Genomic DNA, 27,990 nt, shown 5'->3' with positions numbered 1-27,990 from the left:
ATTGTTACAAAATCCCACCAATCCCCATAGACAACTTTGTGTCCCAACAGCAGCCATTCATACTACTGGAGGAGAGCCAGTGCATCAAGTGGTGATGGCTCTACTATCCTACTGTCCTGAGTAGTGGAAATGTGATGGAGAGAGTACCACTCTCATAGTGCTATTAGGAGTTTTCCCATGAGGCCAAGGCTGACTCAGGGCAAAATTATGAAACAGGTCAAGTTTTTTTCTTTGGAACTCTTCTCATGTCCCATGAACAATTCTTCTTGGCCACTTCCCTGGTGGCAGTGCTTCCTTCAAGATCAATAAGCGTAAGATAGTACTATCACTAGTATATCATGGCACATTCCAGTATGTGATTTACAACAAGGGATGGAAAGGTAAGTGGATAAAGTTCTTTGGGCTTTATATTTTGTACGTCTGGATAATTTTGCTGCCTGTTACTCTGTAAAATCTGGGTAGCAGAAAGCAGACGGCCTACCTCTTACATTCAAATGAAAAAGGAAATGATATAACAGGTTATTATGTCCATTAGTGGTATGACAGAAGACATTTGGGTATGACAGAAGAATATGGGCTCCCTCAAGAGGGAGAAGCATAGTCCACAAGCTTAACTGCAGACGAATCTCTTTTATGTCTCCTCCTCCTAAATCAGAGTAGATCTTAAATACGTAAATACGTACTCTGACATTTTAAAAATTAAAGGCAAAATAACTCACTCATACCAAGCTAAGAAATTAATGTGGGTAATATTTGATTATTAATGTCATTTTGAGTAGAAAATAAAAGAATTCTGCTAAAAGCCTTTCTGTCTAAACTTTCTCTTGAATTTTCTTTATTTTCCTCATTGTCTTATAAAAAGAACCAATTAATTTGGAGTCTGAGAAGGAGTTGGGACTCTCCCATAATACCTGGACAACAATGCTCCAAAAACAGATACAGACTATTTCTCCCTGGGATGGTTTTATTATTGAAATTTCCACCTACAGTGGTTCCTCTTCCCTGTAACAGGCCCTATTTTTTACCACAAAATAGGCCAAAGATTTCAGTAACCTTAATACGAAGCTTGTTAGACTTAATTACATTTATCATGTTCTTTTACATCAGATTATGGAAGCAAAGCTACATCGCAGTAGCCAGACCCAAGGATTCAGGCAAATGTCTGTAACGTCTCTACAATTCATCTTTCCCTGCCACTAAGTACTCTATACTGCACATCTGGTTAGATTGTAGTTCCTCTACTTTTTGTTCCACATCTCAATTTGGACACTAAGCTAATTTTTAGTGTGTCTTAACTTTTTTTTTTTGAAGTAATTCCAGTTCTTATAAGCGTACACTCTCTTTCCTCCTCCTTTCAAAATATTTTTCAGGCATCGTTTTCTACTTCCTTCCACCTTAGGATAAGATTACTCCTCACCTACTCCAGTGTTCAAGGCAATGGGCAGCTATGTATTTAAATTAACCTCATTTAATTTACGCAATCCCATGCAAAGCAATGAGGCAGAAGTGCTAAAGTCTGTTATGTTTGGAAGGCTAGGACTTCCACTGTGTCTTTTTAACCCTGGACCCTATGCCACTGTTCCTCCTGAGGTGTCCAGCATACTCATTCAGGCTTTCTGCTTTCTCTACTCAATGACAGAGACCTAATAACATTGAGCACACTGACATGGTGGTGGCCTAATGTAGCCTTTCTATCAGGAATCTTAGCTTCAATAGAAAAAGATTTAGGAAGAACTGAGAGTTATGCTTAATTAAAAAGGCATACATCCCTAGTCTTTAGAACAAAGTAGATGGAAGGTCACTGAGGAAGGCAACTTCTTATTTCCTCTACTTACCAAATTAAATCTGCTTGATTATTGATCTACCTAATGGTCACTTGGGCTCCATTTGCAAGAAAGCATTCAAAAACTAGTAGAGGGTATAGAATAAGTAGAAGTTTTGAAGAATACATTTGCCAGCCTTCTTATTTTACTTGAAGCCTTTCCCATTTCCCAGCCTTTTAAAATAGAAACTCCAGAGTAAATTACAACACAGAATTAAACAGCCTCAAGCAGAAGCACAGGCAGCTGAAACTTGGAAAGAGTGGTAAAACAGTATAAAGTAGTGACAAAATCCAAAGATGAGAAATGGTTTGGAAGGTGTACTGTATTGTTGTGTTTTATTTAGAGATTCAAGAAAATTTCTCTTTGACAATCTCTCTTTTTTCCCCCTTCCTTTTCTTTTCTTTCCCTTGCTTCCTCCTCCTCCTTCCTTCCTTCCTTCCTTCCTTCCTTCCTTCCTTCCTTTCTTTACCCCTCCCTCCCTTCTATTCCCCATTCTCCCTCCCGCTCTCTTTCTCTTAGCAAAAGAGTAATGCAGCGCTGGGCTCAGAATTTGTTGGATCCTGAGTCCTAGTGGTCTTGATCAGCTAGATGTATTGGCAACTTTAGCACTGCAAGAGTGAAAGTTCTTTGTCTCTGTTTCTTGCTGCCTGCATAGACTGTGTTCTAGAGATGGAAAGACCACTGTCAGGTTGGATGACTCACTGAAATAAATCTGATGTGCTCCATGCAAGCAGAAACTGATCTCCAAGTAACAACACCAAACTTCAGGCCAGAAGTTAGGAAGGAGAAGCACAAATGAGATAATGAGTAAATACCTATCAAGATAAAATGGACAATAGTGTAAGCTACATACATAGCTATATGGCTGCTGGGTGTTGAAAATAGGCCTAGGAAACATTCATGTAAATTTTAACAAAGGAATGATGAAGAATGTCTTAAAAGACTATTGTGGAACTCTGTTATTCTATTCCATCATTTGGGCAACTGTCCTGGTACAAGCCTCTACCATATTTCCATGGGCCTAGCTACTTTAACAGTGTCCCCAACTCCCATGAGCCTACCTTCCTGTCCATGTTGTCACCAGGATGTTTGTAAAACACAAATCCAGTTGTGACACTCTGCTGTTTAATCTCGCCAATGGCTGGTTATCACATACAGGATTAAACTCAAACTCCTTAGGAAGGACTTGGCCTACATGTATCCAATATCAAGGTTCTATCAATATACTCATCCTTCCATATGCATATTCTGTTATCTTAAACCTGTAGGTCTTTTCTTTAACTTTTAAATTTTAAACCAAAGACTTATAGAAAAGTTGAAAAAATAGTAAATTCTTTCCGTATATTCCTTACTCCCTCTAACGTGTTACATAAAAACAGTCCATTTATCAAGTAATTCACATTGAGATAACATTATTAACTAAATTAGATGAACTTATTCAAATTTTGTGAGTTTTTCACTAACATTTTTTGCTATTCCAAATCATATTTAGGATCCCACCTTGCATTGAGTAATTGCTTCTTAGTCTCCTGCAGTCTGTAACAGTTCCTCAGTCTTTCCTTATCTTTCATGACCTTGTCCATTTTAAAGAGTATGGACCTGTTGTTTTGCTGAATGTCCTTCAGTTTTGGTTTGCCTGATGTTTTCTCATGTTTGGACTGAAGTTATGTGGTTTTGGTAAGAACAACACAGAAATGTTGTGTTCTTATCAGTGCATCATATCATGGGGTTCACAATGTTGATATGTCCTACTATTGGTGATACTGACCTCTATCTATCAGAAGATGGTTTCTGCAGGACTGTTTTTTTCCTGTAAAATTTCTATCATTGCCTTTGTAGTTAATATATATCTTGGCGGACATACTTTGAGACTATGTAAATCTTGTTTGTTCTAAAGCTTTTACCCACTAATTTTAGCATCCAACAGTGAATCTTGTCTACATCAATTATTACTGATGCGTGATCTCATTCTCATTTTTTTCCCCTTTGCCTTAAATATCTATCACCACTTTTTCCTCATGGTCAATTTCTACTCATCCTGCACATCTCAGTTCCAGATTGTTTCATTGTTTCTCTTCTGTGAAACCTTTCCAGACCCCCCCAGGCAGATGAAGAATTCCCTTCGCCTCACTTCCTTAGCAGCCCACACATAGCTACATAATACACATCACTATGTTTGTTGGCTGTTTTTCTTTTCCTGTGAATCACCCCACATGAACTTCTTGGGGGTATAACTACACTGTCTCAGCATTTTTTCTGCCATTTTTTTCTGCAGTGTTGGGTCTATAATAGACGTTCAATGTGTTTGGAGAATAAATGAATGAATGAATACATCTGTTGTATTCTTTCCAAAATTCATTTCCAGGCTGAATAATTTAGAATTTTTATTGTTACAGTTAAAGAATAGTGCTCATTTCTAAATACATAATTCTGATTTTCTGCCAAAATTTGAGAAATTTACTTCATCATGTTCCTGGCAGAATCCTTACTTAATCCTTGAAAAACAAAACTAAAATCCTGCTTGCTGCTTTTTTTTTTTCCTACCTCCTCTTGTCACGCGACGGCCTATCTTTTCCTCTTCTACTGTGATTCAGTTTGTAAGTATATTTTTTCAGGGGCAGAAGAGAAGAAACTGCTCTTTTATTCTTTTTGCTAAGCTGCTAGGTGTTTCCTATTCTGATCCTGATGCATAAGCTTCCTTAATCCTTGGTGATACTTTTCCTCCTGTGTGTTTGCTTTATTCTGTAAATTCAAAGGAGGTTTTCTAAAACTGCCTTTATTTCCATGAAGAAGCAAAACAAACAATGGAAATTGACTTTTTGGCTAACAGTTCTCATTATTATTATTACATAATCAGTGATTTGAATCATTAATGTAGGAAACCAGGCATGCATGTGGATGAATAGCTTGCCTGGCTACATTCCCATAGACATGTCAACAGTAACTAACATAATTGTAGATGCTAAAAGGAACTTGTCCTCCATTATCATTATCAGCAGCAGCAGCATCTTGTCATTGAAACCTGTACCACATTGTGCAGTCTGCACAGAACCAAACTATTGTTCTTAATCAGTAACATCGCTCTTTTGAACCCTCTTATCACTTAGAACGAACCCTTATAATACCTCATTTTGGTAGTTATGTTAGACTGCATTGTAGCCATCTGGAGTTGTTATCTCATCCTTCTCAATCCACTGTCTCCCTACCCACACTAGACCAGGAATTCTTTAAAGTCTGAAACTGAGGTTCATACCCTCTTTATCATTAGTGCCTACTGCTATGCTGAGCGCATAATAGGAGCTCAGAAGTATTTATGGAATTCAACTGCTTTTCTTCCATCTAAAACAGAAAACAAAGAAACAGAGAAGTTGAGGAAGGGTGTGTAGGAATGAACAATTATAGAATCAGAACTTTTTTTTCATTGATACAATGTTATTGATGAGCACATGTTAAATAGAACAAGGTTTCTAGAAGTTCTGAGAAGTTAGAGAAAGAAATCAACAATTGACATTTTAACAAAAAACATGGACTACAGAATCAGACCTGTAAATACAAAAGATTCATTTGGATTTGATTTACGTAACACTTTTCTAATGGTGGGTGATATTCAACCAAAGAAACAGTCTAAATGTCATTCTCTTTACCTCCAGAGCAGTATTAATTTTAAGAGTCTACCTCCTCTTAATTCTCACTGACAATGTCTTAGTTCTGATCCTCGTTTTTTTTTATCAAGATAATTGCACTACCTTCAAATGATTCTCCTGCTTCCAGTTTTTTCTCCCTTCAATTCTTAAGAGATGGCTCCCATTGATCATAAGACCAAGTTCTAGTTCTTTATCATGGCATATGAGATGCTTCAATTTTGGCTATCAATCTATTTTATTAGACTTTTCTCTTATCATCCTCCTTATGCAAAGCTATATTCTAGCCACATAAAACTTCACAAATCTCCAGGAAGGAGTATAGCATGTTTTTTTTTAGCTTTTTACACATTTTCTAATGCTGTTTCTACAAACAAAAATTCCTATCATTTTCATCTGATCCTCCCAAGACCCAAGTGAAAAAAAAAAAAACAACTACACACACACACACACACACACACACACACACACACACACACACACCCCTCAGTGATATATTCCCTAAACTTACAAAGCAGAGTTAATCTCTCTCCATCATTTGCCATAAAAGTTGGTCTGTACCTTTTTATAGCATTTCTCATATTGTTTAGAATTCTTTGCCTGTAAAAATTATATTCCCTAAAGCTAACAGTTATTCATCTCTGCATCACCAACACCTAGAAAGAGATTTTAGTAGGCTGTGCTGATATAACAAATTCTGAAATATCTGTGGTCTATCATAATGAGAGTTTAATGTTCACTCATGACAGACCAATATGACAGGGAGAGGAGAGGAGTTTTTGTTCCACATAGTTACTCAGGGATCAAGGCTCTTTATATCTTATGATACCACCATCTTCAACGTGTGAAGTTCAAGTGTGCCACAGAAACATTAAGTAGAAGAGCGCATGTGGGAGATTTTTATGGATGAGACCTAGAAGTATCATACAAAACATTAAATCACATTCCATTGCTGTAACTTGTTCACTGACCCAAACTAATTTCAAAGGGCCTGAGAAATGTAGTTTATCTGTGCGCCCAGAAAAAAAGAAAAGAAACGTGGATGTTAGAGAGCACAGCATTCTCTGTCAACATGTGCAGTAAATAGGTGCAGAATAAGTACAATGAAAGAACTGTTTCTAACCTGAAGCCATTGTGATGGATTCAAAGGGACAAAGAAAATCGTTTTTGAACAAGAAAGTCCTGGTTTCAGACTATAGCAATTCAAGCCATTTACTAACTCTGTAGTCATGGCAAATATTTAAAGCTCTCTAAGCTTTAAGTTCCTCATCCATAAGTGAAGTTAATACAGAGATTAATTGAGGTAATACATGAAAAGCATCTGGCACATTTGAAAAGCTATTTAATAATTATCTATATTTCATTCAAATCATTTTTTTTTTGCCTTAGAATCTGCATTGTGCTAGTACAAAGTGCTAAGTATCAAGACTAAGAAAATCTCTTAAAAATATTCCTTACCTTTAGGGAATTTACAGACCAGTTGTTGGGGCATAATAATAGATAAGAAAATATACCATTTAAAATACATTGTGATAGGTAGGCTTTTCACAACAGAGGCTATCAAAATATCCAGTAAACAAATAAAAAAGTACACACATCATTAGTTACCAGAGAAATGTAACTTAGAACCACAATAAGTTCCTATGACATACTCACCAGAATGAGTAAAATTAAAAAGATGAGCAATACTAAGTGTTGGCAAGTATATGGAACAACTGTAAACTTCTTACGTAGCCAGGAGAGTGTAAATTGATCCCATCACATAGAAAAAAAGTTTTACAGTACCTACTAAATATTAAGAAACACATATCCCATGATCTACCAATCTCACTCCAGACATCTGCCCACAGGAATGTGTGTTTATGTCCATCATGCCAGACAGGAGTGTCCACAGCATTTTTACTCATAAAAACCCTACACTGAAAATAAACCAAATTTTCTGGGAAATGTTCTGGTGAAAGGAAATGTCCTATACCTTGATATAGATACAGATTACACAGTACATGCATTTGTCAGGACTGTTAGAACTCACACCTAAGATCTGTACATTTCAAAGTATATAAATTATGCCTTAATAATAACAATTACAATAATGATAAAGTAACAAAGTATAAAGCAGATACTTCCAAATCAGCTACAAGAGTCTCTTATACCTCAGTTTTGGTTGTTTAGAGGATGGCTCCTATCTTAAGATATGCCATAGTCCCTCGTGCATCCAAAGAAATTTTATTAATAGCACATTATCTCAATAATTGTTTCAACATTGTTAAAGTCATTATTATTGAAAAGCCATCCCCAGTTTTATCTTCTAGATAATCTAGCTCTTTAACGGCCCCCTGGAACCACTATTGTGAGTTCCGCATACTACCTAGACTATATTTTAAGGCAGACCACCTAAACATACCATCTATTTTGGGTAAGAACCCAGACCACTATCTTGAATTACATATATATTAATCTTCTTCATAAAAAAGGTACTCTTTCTCACGTTAGTAGTAAAAAGAAAGAAAAAAGAGAAAGAAAAAAAAAACACCAAGTAGAAAATATTTTGTTGCAAATCTGGCTTAAAATAAGAGGTAATGAATTTCCTCAAAGTCCTCTAAAATACTATCTTTTGAAAACTACATTCTATTCCCTAATTATACGGTAAAATATGAATATAGAAATATTTCAAAATATAATAACATAGAAAGGCAAAATTATCACCCAAACTCCTAATCCCAAAAATAACTACTTTAATCTTCTGCTAATAGGTAGACAGATAGATACACAGATACTCTTTTTAAAGCTATTTAGATTAAAAAGTTAGAAGATAAAGAATAAGTATCAGCAAAAAAACATAAAATTTACTCACAATTCCATCACTCAAATGAGGTAGGCATCATAGACTTGACACCACAGAAGAATTGCTTGTTTCCTTGGCTGTCCATGTCTTAGGAACAGAAGAATATGTCTGGAGAATAGAAGAATGGAATGTGAAGGATTTTCCCATCTGGCTCCGTCTACAATGGAGAATTTTACTTTGATTTTGGCATTATATTAGTTTCTAATTTTAGTTCCTTTTTTCTGAGTTTTCTTCTTTTGCCATTTCTATATTTCTTGTTCTCATATATTTGCAAGCATATTTTAGTGAGAACTGGGAGAGGCTATCAGGGAAATTGTTTAAGTCAGAAATCTAACAGCTACAGGATGAGGAATCCCAATGAATTAGATACCAAGTAATATCTACTATCAAACATCATAAGGGTGTCTGTAGCCTGGGTTATTAAGGAAGCTAGAGAGGATATCTGGAAGGTAAAGCCAATGTAAAAAGACTTCTAAAGGCAAGGAAAAATATGGAGAAAATTGCCCTATTGTATTTCACAAAGCAGATCGTGCTTTTGGCCTCCTCACAGATTCCTGCATGAGGAAAGAAAATAGATTTGGCATACCCACACAGTCTTATTGGAATTAATCTTCCTTTCTACTTAGTGACATTTGTTTCAGATCATTAGCAACTAAGAAGGCAGTGTGTAAGCTGGCAGGATAATTGAAGTAGAGATTCTTGGTTTACTGTTTCCCACTAAATACCAAGGTCCAAATACTCAGGGATTCTTAAATAGAGGAAAAAGAAGTATCCTATGGTAAAAATAATGTGAACTTTATCTCAAAAATATAATTTTATTTGATACAGAAAAAATTATTTCATTTCCAAGAGAGGAGGTTGTTTTTTTTTGCTTGTTTTTTAATTGAGGTAAAATTGTTATATAACATTGTATTAATTTCAGGCATGTGACATAATCATTTGATATTTGTATACACTAAAAGTGACAATCACAGTATGTCTAGTTACCATCTATCACCATAAAATTGACCTTCTTAACCCTTTTTTCACACCCCCATCCTGCTTCCCCTTTGATAACCACCAATCTGTTCTCTGATTCTGAGTTTTTTGTTTGTTCGTTTGTTATTTTAATTCCATATATAAGTGAAATCATGATCTCTCTCTCTCTCTCTCTCTCTCTCTCTCTCTTTTTTTTTTTTTTTGCTTAGCACAATACCCTCAAATTCACATTGTTCAAATGACAAGATTTCTTTTTTATGGCTGAGTAGTGTTCCATTGTTTATATACTGCACTTCATCAATTCATCCACTGATGAACACTAGAAATTGATCCATTTCTTCAAAATTATCCAGTTTGTTGGCATATAATTGTTCATAGTAGTCTCTTATGATCCTTTATATTTCTGTGGTATTAGTTGTAACTTCTCTTTCATTTCTAGCTTTATTTATTTGAGCCTTCTCTTTTTTTCTTGGTGAGTCCAGCTAACAATTGTTAATTCTGTTTGATAAAAAGAAAGATATACAGGCATACCACTAAAGAAAGTCACCAAACCAAAAAGAAATAGAGCAGGAGAAGAAAGGAACAGAGAAGAGATTTTAAGAAAAAAAAGTCAGAAAACAATTAACAAAATGCAATAGGTGCATATTAAATATAATATGGACTAAATATAAATATAAATTTACAAAAATATTCATCTATATGATTATAAGAGATTCATTTCAGATATAAAGACACACAGAGGTTGATTGCTGCCAAATATGCCATTTTTAATAGAATTATAAATGGTGCTTTTCTTGGAGAAGAGAATCAAACATGGAATTCTAACCCTCTCAATATTCTGAAGGATCCCTGCGACATCTTGTGAAATCTGACATAGCTCATAGAAAACAGAAAAATTTTTAGTATTTCTGATAAGAAATAAAACAATGTGGGAATAGACATCTTCACATTTAAGGAAATAAGACTACCTTGCCATAGAGAACTGGAGAGAGTTCCCTCTCTCATATAAATCTAGTCTAACCCTGGTTAAATCTACTTCTCTGCCTACTACACATCTGTTTCCTAGTAATTGAGCACTTGAACATGGATGGAGAAGAAAACACAGAACTGAACTATTAGCATTACTTCACTTTTAGGACAATTAATCTGAAATTGTCCCATTGTCAGGCTATCCTCACAATAACAGCTGACATTTCACAATGCCAAGCTCTTTTAATTCACCAAACAATCCTATGATGTAAGTACTATCATTATCCCAACTTTACAGACCAGAAAACAGAAGCACTTAGTTGTTAGGTAAGTAAGGACACAGTTATAATTGATACAGCCAAGACTGCATTCCAAACAGTCTGGCTGAAGGATCTATGCAGATAACCATTATACTATATTGCCTCTGTCATCTTACCACATTTCCTAGTGAATGTGTTTTCCACTGTTAGAGACCATTATTTACAGATGCTCTCATAAAATCTATAAAAATTACTCCCCTTTCTTCATTCCTAATTGATGACTTTGTTTTTTTTATTTCCCCAAGAAAATAAAGTATTCAGAAGACAATTCCCTCATCTTTCCATCACCAAATCTCCCAGGTTTTATAATCAGTATCTATATACTCAAGTTTCTGATACAGCCAGTGAAATATGCTTACTCAAATAGGGCTGCTAAAACTAGTCTGTCTAAAAGGGAACTGACTTTAATCCCCTCCTGCCTGCTCAGGAATTTGGTTCTTAAATTTCATTTACTCTACTATGGTGTCATTCCTACTGACTTACGTGGTGGAAGCCCATTAAATATTTCAATTGCTTTCCTAAATTTTCTAGTCATTAGGCAGGCCATGTGATTACTTCTGACCAAGTAAATGTACAACCATCTCACACTAAGAGAGCGAAAAACCCCATGTACACTTTTCTAGTCTTACTCATCTGCTGTAGCAGTTGAACGGTTTGCATATTTAAGATCATGCACATATAAGACAATGGAACCTCAGTCAGACTGTGACCTCAAGGAACTTTGGGTAAGAGAGCTTCCAGCCTACCTTCCCTGAATCTGTAGGATGGGTGAAACATAAGCCTTTGTTGTAGTAAACCACTGGAATTTGGGGCCTAATTTGTTACTGCAGCATAACTTAGCCTATCCTAATAGAGCATACAAATACATTATAAAAAAAAATATATCTTAACCCTACGTTCTATTCCAGCTAGTGTCAATTTATTCTGCTTTATTTACAGAAAAATCACTGAATGTATTATCTACATTCAGTCTCCACTTCCTTGCTTTAAAAAAAAAAATCTATAATCAGCCTTTTTTTCCTCTTTATAATGTCACAAACATCTTTATCTCACTAAATCCATCAGTCGGTTCAATGTCCTTATTATTCAATCATTATCAAGCTTTGAAATACTCCCTTCACTTTATTCTCAGTGAAATTTGTTTATTTCACAGATGACTTCTCTTCAGTTTTATTTGCCAGTTTCTTTTCCTCTACTCTTTCCTGAATATTGTCCTGCCCCCCAATCTTGGTCTTTGGCCCTACTCTCTCTCTACCTCCTTCAGTGACCTTACAATTTTGTGCTTTTATAAAGCATCTATATGCTGATGACACCCAACTTGTATTCCCCATCCAGACCTTTCCCTGATGCTAGACTCACCCCTAACTGAATATTAATAGTAATAGTTTAGAGGTATCTAAAACATAACATGTTCTAGTCAAAACTTTTTATTTCCACCTCAATCCCCCCAAACATCTGTTTCTTCACTATTTCCCTCATTGCATTCACTTATTTGCTAAACTCAATCATGGCCTGTGCATGGGTGAAGTTTGTGCCCTGCCAAAATTCTAGATGGCTCCATTCTTCCCATTATTCTTTCTCCAATCTCAACTTTATCCACGTCTAATATATCAGAAAGCTCTTCTGGGTTTTACTCTCAAAATATATCCACGTCTCATTATTTCTGCTCACTTATTCAAACATCACACACTTCTAAGATACCATCTCCTTTGTGGCCTTTAGAAATTGACTCACAACTGGTCTCCTTGCTTCTACTCTCAACACGCTACAATTTATTCTCTACACAGTCACCAGGGAGCTCTTTAAAACTACATATCACATTATATCACTTCCTTTACAATACTGTTCTGCTTTTCATCACATTTAGAATAACAGCCCAGCTGCTTACCAAGGATTCCTCTGGCCTATACAACATGGCCTCTGTTACCCTCTATCCTTACCTCCTGCTTTGCTCCTTCTGATCCTCTTCACTTCAGCTACACTGACCTCCTTGAGGTTTGTAAAACACTCTAAGCTAGTTTTTGCTTCAAAACATTTACACCTGCTATTCCCATCCTATGTTATCACCTCTCTATTGAACAGTTTGTTAGAACTTCACACTACTTTTTCCCACGTATCTTCAGATCTCTGCCTAAATATCCCTTCCTCAGAAAAGCCTACCCTGACATCCACTCTAGAACAGCCTTTAAATTTCCTACACTCTCCCTCCTTTAATTTCTTGGTAACATCTACCACACTATAAAAGCATATTCTTGTACATACTTGTGTATTTAACTCTTGTTTCTGTCTTCCCTACTGTAACTTAAGTGTGGGGTATTTACCTTGTTTGTCCCTGGATTTCCAGCACTCAGAATAGAGCCAGGCATCTAGTGGATGTTCTATGCATTGCTATTGTATTAGCAAATGAATTAATAAGTCACACATGTCTAATTTTGCATATGGTTCTTTTGGAATTTTATCATTTTTCTTTAAATTTTAATTCCCAAAGAAAGGGAAGGATTCACTGAGGCAGAAAATCTCTCTGACATAGAGAATATCAGGAATGATCCCTAGCTGAACAAAGGCCAATTCTACAAATAGCTGACAAATTGGCTGAGTTTTGGTCAATTCATTTTTTAAAGTCACTTCCTGAATGTGTAGGTTTTTGCAGGTACTGGATCAGCCATGCAGTCAATCCAATTCAGCCTCAGAAGTGGGAAATAGATTGAATGTTTTTAAACCTATATTTTTACTCTCTCAACAGGGGGAGTCTACACTTTGGACAATTTCCAACACAGAAACCATAAGTTTATGAAAATCTCTGTAGTGCTAACCTTGTTGCATCCACTTTCCCGCTGAATGATTTCCTCTTCACATTCAAGTACTTAGAAAGCACTTGCCCTTGTTACAAGAAAAACTAATGTTGGAATCTCTTCTAATCTTCATGTTTCCTGAATTCCTATTAACAGAAGGGAAAGAGACCAACAATCTCATGTGTGGTTATTCCAAACACAGCCTCATCTTCATCTTCACATTTGAGCACTAAGTTTAAGAGTGAAACTCATTACAGAATAGAGAAAAGGGGCACATTTTAGCAGTTAAGCTTCAGGACAACTTGATCCGACCTAAATGCTTTGTAATCTCTCTTTAAACAAAAGCTTTAGCTTCTGTAATCCTCCTCTTTATCTATTCCTATGATGCCTCCTGAGGTTGAAGCTGCTGCTCATGTCATTTTTATAAACAACCTAGATCTCTGCCCACAAATTGTTTTCCAAGGGTGATGGCAGTGGTTTCAACTTAGCTCAAGTGTCATGAGTCATGTTTCCCTCCCCTTGGAGACACCTGCCCAAGCAGAGCCCGAACATCCTTTGCTTGTATTCTCACTGCACAGGCGTCCTGTTACTGAGAATCCAGGCAGCCAAGGGCCCTGGCTCATTAAAGTGTGGCTGAGAGACTACTGTGTCTATCTGTACCTTCTGTTCTTGAAATTCCAAGAAAAGCCTTCCATTTGTCCTGTAAATATGCACTTTGCTTCACTGTGCCACACTGTACCCCAGGCTCCACCCGAAGTCTGGTGTCTTTGATAGGGTCCTTTGGTGCCTGTGAAATTCTCTTTCCTTTCCTAAAGGGAAACATCAAGGAAGCTCAGGCTCCATGACTCCAGACTGATGCCCTAAGGAAGAAACAGTCTAGCCAGGATTGAAATGGCTCATGCTGGCCCAGTCACTGTGAACAGACATCTTTTTTTTTTTTTCCAAGCATCGTTAATACATGCTGATGAATGTCGGCATATAGAGACAGTGAAAAACTACAAGTCAAATAAAAGCAAAAAAGTAAAAATAATTTTACAAACATCACTATGCAGAAACATCACAGAGAGCAACCAACTTCTGCTTTACCTATTATAACAGAGCCATGTGACCGCATGTACACACACACACACACACACACACACACAAAGACTCTGCAAGGAAGCAGCTGTACTTTTGTTTTCTTACAAACCAATGCTCTAGCTATTTGTGAAAGACAGACAATTTCTAGATAAATCGTCATAGGATAAAGACCTATTTTGACTTTATCTTTGACCTAGAACTCTGGGATCAGACACACTGATAAGAAAGTTGCTATCATTAGGAATCAAGAGAACTAGATTGTCAACAAGTGGCCTACCTTAATGAAAGGAGTGTGGACTTTAGCATTAAAGAGACCTGGCTTTAAATCCTTCAGATTCCATTTACTAGCTGTGCAGCTATGAGCAATTACCTTAAGCATTCTGAGCCTCAGTTTCTTCATATGCACAAAGTTTCTTAGAAGGATGATGTATATGAAGTGGCTAGAACAAAGTAAGACCTCAGGGCTTTATAGGTAGTTTCTACTAGGGGCCAACTCTTACTCATATTGGACAAGACACACCACCTCTTTGGGCCCCAGTTTTTATCCTCAAAAAATCAATTCTAGGGCACAATAATGGAAGGAAGACTGATAATGTAAAGATTCAGGATTTTCTTGATAAAACTTGATGAGTCTCCTTCTCCCTGGTGTTTCTGGATGGTAGATGGGCAGAAGTTCTGTCTGGACATATACACAGGTGTTAATAAAATAGGATGTGATGATGGTAAGTCCTTAGGGAAGGAAGTATAAAATTTCCACTCTCATCTTGACTTTGTGCTCACTAGCTCTCTCTCTCCCTTCCACTTTCCCATTCTCTCTCTCTCTCCCTCTCTCAAATGCAGAATGGAGAATCTGCTCTCTCAGTCTTACATTTCATGAGATTATTAATATGAACATCCTTATAAAATGATATATAAACACTAAGTTATTATTGCTAACTATTTAAACATTATTCGAGTGTCTCCAGTTTTCCTTGGATATAAATTATGTTCAACCCTAGACTGTCCTAGAAAATAGTAATTGAAAAGAAGCTAATGTCCTTTTGATATTATACACAGAAAACCCGATAGACTCCTAGAGTCTGCTAGAACTGATACATGAATTCAGCAAAGTCGCGGGATACAAAATTAATGTACAAAAATCAGCTGCATTCTTATACACTAATAATGAAGCAACAGAAAGACAAATAAAGAAACTGATCCCATTTACAATTGCACCAAGAATCATAAAATCCCTAGGAATAAACCTAACCAAAGATGTAAAAGATCTGTATGCTGAAAACTATAGAAAGCTGATGAAGGAAATTGAAGAAGATACAAAGAAATGGAAAAACATTCTGTGCTCATGGATTGGAAGAATAAATATTATTAAAATGTCAATACTTCCCAAAGTAATCTACACATTCAGTGAACTCCCAATCAAAATTGCACCAGCCTTCTTCTAGAAGCTAGAACAAGCAATCCTAAAATTTGTATGGAACCACAAAAGACCCCGAATAGCCAAAGTAATATTGAAGAAGAAGACCAAAGCGGGAGGCATCACAATCCCAGACTTTAGCTTCTACTACAAAGCTGTCATCATCAAGACAGGATAGTATTGGCACAAAAACAGACACATAGACCATGGAATAGAATAGAGACTCCAGAATTGGACCCACAAAAGTATGTCCCACTAATCTCTGTCAAAGCAGGAAAGACTATCCAATGGAAAAAAGACAGTCTCTTTAACAAATGGTGCTGGCAGAACTGGACAGCAACATGCAGAAGGTTGAAACTAGACCACTTTCTTACACCATTCACAAAAATAAACTCAAAATGGATAAAGGACCTGAATGTGAGGCTGGAAACCATCAAAACCCTAGAAGAGAAAGCAGGAAAAAAACCTCTCTGACCTCAGCCGCAGCAATTTCTTACTTGACACATCTCTAAAGGCAAGGGAATTAAAAGCAAAAATGAACTATTGGGACCTCAAAAGATAAAAAGTTTATGCACTACAAAGGAAACAATCAACAAAACTAAAAGGCAACCAACGGAATGGGAAAATATATTTGCAAATGACATATAGGACAAAGGGTTAGTATCCAAAATCTATAAAGAACTCACCAAACTCCACACCTGAAAAACAAATAATCCAGTGAAGAAATGGGCAGAAAACATGAATAGACACTTCTCTAAAGAAGACCTCCAGATGGCCAACAGGCACATGAAAAGATGCTCAATGTCACTCCTCATCAGGGAAATACAAATCAAAACCACACTGAGGTATCACCTCACTCCAGTCAGAGTGGCTAAAATGAACAAATCAGGAGACTATAGATGCTGGAGAGGATGTGGAGAAATGGGAACCCTCTTGCACTTTTGATGGGAATGCAAACTGCTGCAGCCACTCTGGAAAATAGTCTGGAGGTTCTTCAAAAAATTAAAAATAGATCTATCCTATGACCCAGCAATAGCACTGCTAGGAATTTACCCAAGGGATACAGGAGTGCTGATGCATAGGGGCACTTGCACCCCAATGTTTATAGCAGCACTTTCAACAATAGCCAAACTATGGAAAGAGCCTAAATGTTCATCAATTGATGAATGGATAAGGAAATTGTGGTTTATAGACACAATGGAATACTACTTGGCAATGAGAAAGAATGAAATATGGCCCTTTGTAGCAACGTGGATGGAATTGGAGAGTGTTATGCTAAGTGAAATAAGTCATACAGAGAAAGACAGATACCATACGTTTTCACTCTTATGTGGATCCTGAGAAACTTAACAGAAGACCATGCGGGAGGGAAGGGAAAAAAAAGTTAGAGAGGGAGGGAGCCAAACCATAAGAGACTCTTAAAAACTGAGAATAAACTGAAGGTTGATGAGGGGTGGGAGGGAGGGGAAAGTGGGTGATGGGTGTTGAGGAGGGCACCGGTTGGGATGAGCACTGGGTGTTGTATGGAAACCAATTTGACAATAAATTTCTTATTAAAAAAATAAAAATAAAAGAACAGACTGAATATTAAAAAAAATAAAGCTTCTATGAACATTGAAGTACAAACAAAAAGTTAATGCCCTTAAAGTTCCTTATATAAAGAATACTGGGTGAAGGTATCATATCATCTTGTATTTGGAGAGTTTCCTAAGTCTTCTTTCCATACCCTATATTTGATTTGTATCAGACAATTTCATTTGTAATCCAGGACTGCCACTAGTCTTCCTACAAAAGAAAGTAATGCAGCTGGACTCAGTTTCATCATTTTTTAAGTGTATGCATATACAAGGACTCTCTTGATCGTTTATTTAAAAGGTAGGTAACAGAATTTAAATGGGATTAATCAGCACATAGCTATACATACACATACTGTTTTGAGTTGAGTAGCTGGCATTTTTCACTTGCTTTTCTCAGGTGATCAATCTATCCTTAAATAGCTTTCAAAAGACATGAACTGGTCTGGCTCAAACACTGGCGTTTTCTTTTCTTCTTGTATTGATTATAGTAACTATAATAACAAGCCAATATCCACAGGGTAAAACAAATCTCTCTCATACTGGTGAACAACTGGTAAATTACACTGACCTATTTTTCTTTAATGATGTAAACTATGTTCAATCATTAAAAATGTTCTCAGATTGCCTGATTACCACTTGTTTTTCAGCTTGACAGGGCACTAGTGAGACAAAGTGGTAATTCCACACACCAAACCTTTTGTAAATGAATTACTGAAAGACAGAACCTCCAACCTCAGAACAAATGCTACAGATAAGATGGAGTCTTACCACTCATCTGGTCCCTACTTGGCTCATCTTTAGCATCATTTTGATTTGTACTTCTAAATAGGTAAAATAGTTTTCTGTTGCTTTGTAACAAATTATCACAAACATGGGAGCTTAAAACCACACACGTATTTTATAATCTCGCGGTTTTAGTGGGTCAGAAGTTTGAGCACCTCTTAAATGGGTCTCCTGTTTAGGGTCTCACAAGGTTGCAACTGGTGTCTGCTGCATTGAGTTCTCATCTGAAGGCTTGAAATTATCCATATCCAAACCTACTGCCATTGTTGGCACAATTTACCTTCCTTGTCATTGCAGGGCTTAGGGCTCTGGCTTTTTACTGGTTGGATATTGGGGCTGCCCTCAGTTCTTAGAACCTGCCTCTAGTTCCTCACCATGTAGACTTTCCCCAATGGCTGCTAACTTCATGTTAGCAGGACGAGTCTCTAGAGCAGGTTTGGTACCAAAGTAGTCTTAAATAACAATGTAATCATAGGAGTGATATCCTTTACTTTTGCTGTATCCTATTAGTAAGAATCAAGTCACAAGTCCCACCCACATTCAAGGTAAGGGAATTATAAAAGAGCATGAAGACAAGGAGGCAGGAGGCATTGTGTGTGTATATGTGTGTGTGTGGCGGGGCGGTGGGGTGGGTATGGCTCATCTTAGAATCTGTCCAATGATAGCTACAAAAGGCAAAATATTGGGAAGGGAATAAAGGAGCATTCAGGGCCACCAGTACTCTTCAAGAAGGTAAAGTTCAAGACAGATATGGAGATGATAATGTGACCAGCCCAGGAAGACTAACATTTGGCACATTTCCAAATTCATATTTTAAAAATATTTGCTCTAGGGGAGGTGGGTTGGGGGATGGGTGAAATAGATAAAGGGGATTAAGAGTGTACTTATTGTGATGAACATGGAGTAATGCATAGAAATATTGAATCATTATATTCTACACCTGAAACTAATATAACACTGTGTTAATTACACTTTAATAAAAACTAATTAAAAATATAAAAATATTTACTCCATGTTTACATAAAGAAGAAATGAAGGGCTATGAAGGAGGGAAGAGAAAAAAGTCAAACTTGACTGAGGACAGCAGTCAAGTTTGAAAACTCACTCAGTAAAATAAATCCTTGCATTTAACTGCCATCACTTCCTTTAGAAGGTAGTCCACTTACCACCTGCTGTTATCCAGTTATGCTGTCCACAGCCTCACCATTCCAACCTAAAGTATCCTATAACATTATTCCTTTTGGCTACAAGTAATACTCATCCTAAGATTAATTTTGGCAAATTCAATTTTCTCTCTCTCCATTCCTGAGGATACAGCAAAGTCTAACAGATCAACTCCAAAGTAAAAGAGTGTATGTATTTTTATGTTTTTATGCTTACACGGAGCATTTTTTAATTTTTTTAAAATTTTTCTGTTTATTTATTTTTGAGAGAGAGACAGAGCCTGAGCAGGGGAGGGGCAGAGAGAGGGAGACACAGAACCTGGAGGAGGCTCCAGACTCTGAGCTGTCAGCACAGAGCTCAATGAGGGACTCGAACCCACAAACTGCGAGATCATGACCTAAGCTGAAGTCAGACCCTTAACCAACTGAGCCACCCAGGCACCCCTACACGTCAGCATTGTTAAACTTGGCAATGCAAAGAATTAGGATGGGTAACAGTCTTTACTGTTATTAGGTCTTGTCAAACACTAACTGGAATAACTTCTAACTATATAGGTTTATCTTTCTAACTGCCCAATTTAGGTTTCTGGAAACTTTACTCTGTTAGAATTCAGGTTTGGATAATTTATCATCCTACAGAGAAATTAGCGTGGGGTGTTAGCATTGTAAATGAAACTACAGGACTTCTTATAAATATTCTCCTATTCTTTGAAATAAGACAATATAGATGGAAAAACAAAGAGAATACCATTTATGATCTAGATAACCTAAATTAGAAAAAAAGGAAGGAAGAAAGGAAGGAAGGAAGGAAGGAAGGAAGGAAGGAAGGAAGGAAGGAACAAAAAAGAAATATACAGTTAATTTCCACTTACAATCACTTCCTCTCAGGATTTTCTTTGGAAATTCCCACATAGACCAGCAGAACTCCTGAGGTAAGTCTCCAAAGGAAAGGGAGCCTCCCAGTTGTCTACATGCCTGGCCTCTAGAAGCACTGAACTGTGATCCAGGTTCACTGCTCATTCAATTATTTCAGTGCTTTCTCTCCTTTAGAAGACCCATGAAGGGGGGGTGGGGGGGGGGAATCTCTTGGCCAAAACTTTATCTTCTTTTTTTTTTCCCCTGAATCCTTAGTTTCCCTTATTTCCAGATACACCAAAAGAAGTACCTCAAACTCACTGGAACCAAAATATTCACTGATCCCAAAAAGCTAATCAAGGAAATCTTCATGACTACATTAGAACTTGAAGTAAGAGTATTTGTGGTAGAATAATTCCTGTTCACATACCACAGACCTACCTTGCATCTGTGCAACAGGAGGCATTAGCTTAGGTCAGGCCATCTCTTTACAGCCCAAAGTGGGGCCATACTCAAGTATGACTATTTGTTCTCCACTAGTCTCTTGACAAGCTGTCAGTTTTACTCCTCTCCATGTATCAAAATCTGGCCAAGCTTTTAGGGTTCATCTTCAGTCCCTAAGACTCCTTTCTGTTTCAGTGGTCTCAGCCTGGGCTGCATGATAGAATTTCCTAAAAGATTTAAATGCAAAAAAAAAAAATCCAATGACCAGATCCCAAGTATGCTTACTTAGCTGGTCTAAAATGGAGCATGAACACTTTTTTTTAATGTTTATTTACTTTTGAGAGAGAGAGAGAGAGAGTGTGTGAGCAGGGAGGACCAGAAGGAGAGGGAGACACCGAATCCAAAGTAGGCTTCAGGCTCTGAGCTGTCAGCACAGAGCCCGATGTGGGGGTTGAACTCACAAACCATGAGATCATGAGCTGAGCTGAAGTCAGGTGCTCAACCGACAGAGCCACCCAGGTGCCTTGAGCATGAACACATTTAAAGAGGTCCTTAGGTGATTGTAATGTGCAGCAAGATTTGAGGACGACTTTCACATTTAATTCCATTCAGCTCAATTATCATGTTTCCTTTGGTGGTTTAGTTATATCTTCCATATTTCCATGTGTAAATGTCTCAGAGTTAAAAACCCTCTTGTTACTCTAATTGTGGATCCTCCTTTGCTCATCCAAGTCAAGAAGGCCTTTTCACTTTTAAAATATAAAACTGACTTTGCTGGTCTTGAGCTTGTATATAAGGAGAGAAAGTGTCACCTTGGGGCATGGGGCCGAGAACATCCTTTATTGTATAACAGTCACTGTGTACAAAGAGTATCAGAGCCTTACTTCCTGGCAGAAGAGGAGTTAACTATGTGGTGGGATTTGAGGGATTCTTGGCAGAGCATTTGATTTAAATATGTTTTACTCTTGGTGACACATTAATATAACTTCTGTTATTAGAGATTCATTTATTTGGATTAAGCTTTCACCTCTTTAGGAACTTTTCATTAGTCATAAATAATCCTAGAAGGATTCATTAAGACCTTTGTGTGAAATAGTTCGCTAGGTCACTGTTGCTTGCAACAAGAGGAGGCATACACAATTACCACTTGTAATAGACTTTGTCTCCTTCTCTAGTCTGCACTCTCCATGAAGGCAAAGCTATGCCTGTATTAACTATTATATCCCCAGAACCTAGCTCAGTATTATGAACAAAGCAGGTTTATAGTAAATACCTTTTTGTTTTGTAAATACCTTTTTTTTTAAACACTTATTTATTTTTGAGAAAGAGAGAGACAGAGTGTGAGCATGGGAGGGACAGAGAGTGGGAGACACAGATTCTGAAGGAGGCTCCAGGCTCTTAGCTGTTAGCACAGAGACCAACGTGGGGCTCAAACCCACAAATGGTGAGATCATGACGTGAGCCAAAGTCGAATGGTTAACCGACTGAGCCACCCAGGCATCTTGATAGTAAATACCTTTTAAATGAATGAATGATGAATAAAAGAATGAATGAACACACTTGAACAAACTGATGGACACAAGTAGTTATGAATCCTAAAAGAACAGAAAGAGAAGAAAAAAATAGAATTCTTGGAGGCAAAACATTACCATGTCACGGTTTTCCTGGCAGTTTGAGGCTTTGCACAACCTTTTCTCATAAAGTATACTAAACACAACTCCCTAATAGTTCCATTTTGAGGCTGTTGGCTTTTTTGCTGGGATTTTCCATCTTTCTTCTTCAATAATATTAATAAGAAGAACAATCAGAGCTACCATTTATTGAGCTTTTACTAAGAACCAGACATTATTACTAATTACTTAGGTATTTTTACCAATCCTCTCAATAACTCTGTGAGGAGGGTATTTTCATTACCAATTTATAAATGAGAAAACCTAAGATTAGAGAGGATATGTAAGTTCTGACAATCAAATGGCAGATGTGGGATTTGAGCCACAATCTGTCTGATGCCATGTGGTTTCATTGGATCCTAATGCTCCCCTTTTCATTTGCTTTCCTCCACTCCAACATATACTCTTTCTCCTTCTTTCTCTTTCAACAGTCACATATACATCTTGGGCATGAGGATGCAGTTTACCCTGTCTAAATGTATGGTGGCCTGGAGATGTTTGTTAGGAGGCTACAGGCAATATTCCACTAATAGAAATCAACACAAATTCTGGAATTGAACATGAAATGTACACAGTTTCTTGGCTGCCAATATGCAGAGGAAAATATGGTGAGGTTTTAATGTATTTTGTTCCTCAAGGAAACACAGTTTTCCTGCTTATTAAGCTTGCAGATTGGCTACACTGAAAGGGGACATATATGATCTAAAAGTAAACATCCTCAGCCCCTACTTCACATCAAATGCAAAAGAATCATATGACGGTCCTTACAGAGAACTCTGATAAAAGAATCATAATACCAGAGTGTAATTTATTTTATTTTTTATTTGAGAGAGAGAGAGTGTGTGTGTGTGTGTGTGTGTGTGTATGTGTGTGTGCATGTGTGTGCGCTAGCAGGGGAGAGGGGCATAGGGAGAGAGAGAGAATCCCAAGCAGGCTCCTAGCTCAGCACAGAGCCTCACATGGGGCTTGATCCCACAACCCTGGAATCATGACCTGAGCTTAAATCAAGAGTTGGATGCTCAACCAACTGAGCCACATAGGCACACCATCCCCCCAAGTGTAATTTAGTAACTCTAATTTAGATGGTATCATGCACATAAGAGTGGTCTCATATAGTAACACTTGCTGAGAAAAGGAAAAAGTATAAGTAGGCCTCTGTGACCAAAGGTTGATTGAAAGCTAATGTAAAAAGTAGAGTATGAGGGTCCAATATTTTTTAATGCTTATTTATTTATTGAGAGAGAAAAAGAGAGAATCCTAAGCAGATTCTACACTGTCAGCACAGACCCCAAGATGGGACTCGATCTCAAGAACTGAGAGATCATGACCTGAGCTGAAATCAAGAGTCAGACAGTTAACTATCTGAGCCAAACAGGCACCCTAAGAATCTAATATTTAGAAGAAAATATAGAGTACACACATTTAAATATGACAGTATCTCACTATCACTCTGTACAAATTGTATGTCTTAAAAAAGAGCTGTCTCTCATATAAAGATTATATTCTCTATTCAGCAACTGAAGGATTAGTATCCTGGAGACCTAATTCTGTATATTTATTAAAGTTTTGCAAACCATACAAGTACTTGCTGAAGTAACATGCTCTTATGGAATAAACAAATTTTAACCAACATTTTTACATAGATGGAAAGACAAGGCCCCTCCTCATGGATTGAGAATGGCAAAACCTAGTCTGGAAATTTTTCAGAAGTAATACACACACACAAACACACACACACACACACACACACACACACACACACACACACACACTATATATATATATATATATATATGCACATAGACAGATAGATAGATGTGCATATATGAGAGGTTAAATTTAGACAATGATGTAGACAAAGTCCAAGAAGAGATACATAGGGCTAAAAAAGGAACAGTCACTGAGACTACTGGATTTTCTGTGTGGACTCCTAGAGAGAGCATCAGAGAGACAAGATTACTGCATTTTTGGTGTGGAAAGTTGGCAGAAAGAGGATGTTTCAAGGAAAAAATCATCATGCAGATTGATTTCACCATGGGCCAAAGCATCTCCCACTGAATGAGGATGAGGCAGGGACCTGTATTACTTATTCAAATGTAACATGAAAGTGTATATATCATAAAAGTTCCAGGAAGTCAGATATGGGAGAGGAAAAGAATGTAAATGGCCTTAGGAAGAGATGGGAGAAAGGAGGATTAAAGAAGATGAGCTTTAGATGGCAAAAGAAGACAAAGAGATGAATGGAAGATACAAAAACAATACAATAGATTGAAGCTAACGTTTCCTGAAAAAAGCAGAAAGGACAGTCAGGCCTCAATGGATACAAGGGGAAGAATGAGAAGGACTTCAAATGCCACTGCTAGTCTGAAGATGAAAGAGGCCACGTGAGAGGTTGCCAGTGGTCTCCAAGAACAGAGAGTGCCCAGCAAGAAAGAGAGACCTCAGTTCCACAACTTCAAGAAAGTGAATTCTATTAATGACCTGAATGGGTTTGGGAGTGGACCCTTCCCCCAACAAGAGCCCAGCTCAGCCTTGATTTTGGCTTTATGATATCCTGGGCACAGAACCAAATAAAGCCCACCCAAATTTCTGACCTATAGAACTGTGTGCTAATAAAAGAAAGTTGTTTTAAGTAGCTTAGTTAATAGTAATTTTTTATGCAGCAGGTAGCTAATCAACACAGCAGCTGTGACAGTCACTAATGTGGCTTTCCTGATAATCTGATTTTTCTGTCCTCCAGAATGACACTGAAGATTCTTCTCTACTCCAGGACCAAATCCTAAATGTCTGTGGTCAGGACGGGCCATTTGACCAATGGTTAGTTGGTTAGTTAGTTAGTTAGTTAGTTGAAGTAGCATGTGTCACTTCAGGAATATCATATTTAATTAGTTGTGCTAGTTACTGTATGGCTCCCATCTTTATGCCACAGGGTTCTTGGAAGCTTGTGATGAAGTGAAGCCTCCACTAGCCTGGATCCTTGCTTGAGCAATGAGCAGAGATCCACTGCTAACCCTAGTTACACACTTAGTGAGAACACAAAGTAAATTTTTGTTGTGATAAACTCCTGAGTTTTGGGAGCTTTGTTGTTGTTACTTTAGCATAACCTGGTTAGTTTGTTTTTTTTCTAATTCAGAAACTTAAAATATTTCTGGGAAGGTAGAGGACAGATTTTAAAGAGAGAAGTAAGTCTAAGTGGGTGCCACTGAATGATGAACTGATGGAGTTAGCCATGTGCAGACCTGAAGAGAGAAATATTCCAGAAAAACAGAGAACAGAAAGTACAAAAAAACCTAAGAAGTGGATAAGTAGGAGAAACATCAAGGACAGTGTGTCTAGAGTATAGCAACCAAAAATCAAAAGTAGGTAGGGGTCAAGTCACATAGGGTGACAGACCATGGTAAAGGATTTGTTGCAACTCCATCTGCATGGGGCATGTTTCAAGCAGCAGAGGACATCAGTCAAGACAGATAGGTTATGCCATAGTAACAAAAAAGAAAATTTCAGTGGCTTAAAAGCATACAGACATCCCTCATGATTTCAATGTGTGTTTAACAAGGGTTGGCTGGAGATTCTGCTCTCTATGGTGACCATCCTTGTCCTCACTCCAGGACCCAAGCTGATGAAGTCACCACTGTGTAGAACATTCCAGTCTCTGTGGCAGTGGGAAGAGAAGATCTGGGGGTCTTGAAATAGCAATTAAATGCTCCAGCTCAGTAATGCAGGTGTCACTTTTGCTTACAACTTATTGGCCAGAACGAGCCACATAAGCCCACCCATCCACAAGAAGGTGGGTAAACACAATCCCACCAGGTGTCCAGAGGGGCATGGGGACAATGTGGTCAGTGGGTAGTACTAATGAATATGACAGGAGAGACTTGATAGGATTTATATTTGTAAAGTATCACCTTGTCTATTATGTGGAGAATATATCATGGAAGCAAAAGCAGAAGCAAGAATATCGCTTTAGAGACTATTTTAGTTACCCATGAAAAACGTGGTAATGGTGTCTGGTGCACAAGCTGGAACCACAGGTTGAGGTGAGGTGGCTGGTGCGGAGAAGTGGGACCATCCTGCACTGCCTCCCTGAAACTGGGCCACCGCGTAGGTTGGTCTGAGGGCTCTCAGCGGATGGCCAGTGGACTTCTACCCAGCCTGCACCACGAGCATGGAGGTGTGCATGAGCAAGGACGGGGACCCAGGGCAGCCTGGTTAAGAGGTACAACCACATGTTCAAGTTCTTGTGGGTGGGCGACAGCAACGTGGGCCAGGGCGAGATCCAGGAGCGCGTGCAGGAAGATGCAGCCTAAGCCCCTTAAGCCTACAGCAACCGGATCGACTACAAGACAACTACCAACCTGCCGGGCGGCCAGCGGATCAAGCTGGAGTTCTCCAATACGTTGGGTGGAGGCAGGTTCCGCACGGTGTTCAGGTCTTACTCCAGGGGCTCGCAGAGGATCCTCCTAGTGTGTGACATCACCAACAGCTGGTCCTTGGACAGCTCAGATGGGCGTATCAGGGGGATCAAGGAGCCAGCGCGCCGGGGTCTCCTGGATCCTGGCAGGGAATGGAGCCTCCAGGTAGCAAGTCGCCAAGGAGCAGGAGCGCACCTGCAGGGAGAACGGCCCAACCTTTTTCAAGTTAGGTCAGCTGTGCAACTTCAGCTTCTTCAGGTCCTTCGCTGAGCTGTCCCACGTCGTGCTTATGCAGCATGGCGTGAAGATCTGTTCAGGCCACTGTTTCCTGCACCGCGTGTGCCTCACAAACTCCTGCTGCCAGTCACCTCAAGTCTTTACTAATTGGCAATTGCATGCATGAAACACCTGCGCTGTTACTCACTAGCGGGTGGGGTAGAAATGGCGGCTGCAAGAGCAACGGCCTCCAGAGGTCTGTCCATCTGTCTCAGAAATGCTTGAGGAACAAATGCAAGATGCAATGGTGCAGGCCGGGGCCGCCAGGTCCAGATGCGCTCTGGCAGGGCTTGCCCTTGGCGAACGCTCCGCTCCTGACCCGGCGCTGGGTGCAGGGAATGCTATGGCTCCTGTTTCTGGGAAGCGTGGGGAAGCAGCTAGTATGCTTGGCGGTCTCAGCCAGAACGAGCCCTGCAGAGGGCTTCGAGACTCCTGCTGCGGGAGGTCTAGGCACAACAAGCCCAGGACTCTGTGGTGCAGCTGAGAAACGGCCAGGAGGCGGTCCCTAGTAACCCTGGAGGCTCGGCCCACCTTTCTTATTTTACATAAATGAGACGTTTTACCCTTTTTTTATATTTTAAAATCGTGGGCAGGATCCTCAGTATAGCCAAGCGGTGAGCCCACGTCACTTGTGGGGAGGACCTAGAGACATTTGGAGGGGAAGGGGATTTGTGGCAAACACAAAGATGGGAAGGAATCTGCTGTCAAAATTTGAATTTTTCTTTGAATACATATACACTTCACATGGGGGTGTGAGGGCTGCGCAGGGGCCCTTGGGGACCCACGGGATAAGTGAACCCTTTGCAAGCTCTGGGCAGTAAGCACTACCCCAGCTACCTGCACCAGCAGGTATGAGCACCGTAAGTTTCTGTTTTCTCATTTAGTTTAGTTTTTTAAATTGGTGTCTCATTTTAAGGTAGAGCCAACACAACTCTGGTGATAGATTGA

At 38.5% G+C, this 27,990-nt stretch overlaps 1 pseudogene; it reads left to right on the top strand.

Annotated features, from left to right (window-relative positions):
- The first annotated feature begins 11,262 nt into the window (after nucleotides 1-11,262).
- Nucleotides 11,263-27,169, top strand: LOC125171645 (ras-related protein Rab-40C-like; annotated as a pseudogene).
- Nucleotides 27,170-27,990: the final 821 nt, after the last annotated feature.

This window comes from Prionailurus viverrinus, chromosome C1, assembly GCF_022837055.1.
Source record: "Prionailurus viverrinus isolate Anna chromosome C1, UM_Priviv_1.0, whole genome shotgun sequence".
Classification (NCBI taxonomy): domain Eukaryota; kingdom Metazoa; phylum Chordata; class Mammalia; order Carnivora; family Felidae; genus Prionailurus; species Prionailurus viverrinus.
The sequence above is the reverse complement of the archived record's forward strand: the minus strand, read 5'-3'. Positions and strand labels throughout refer to the sequence as shown.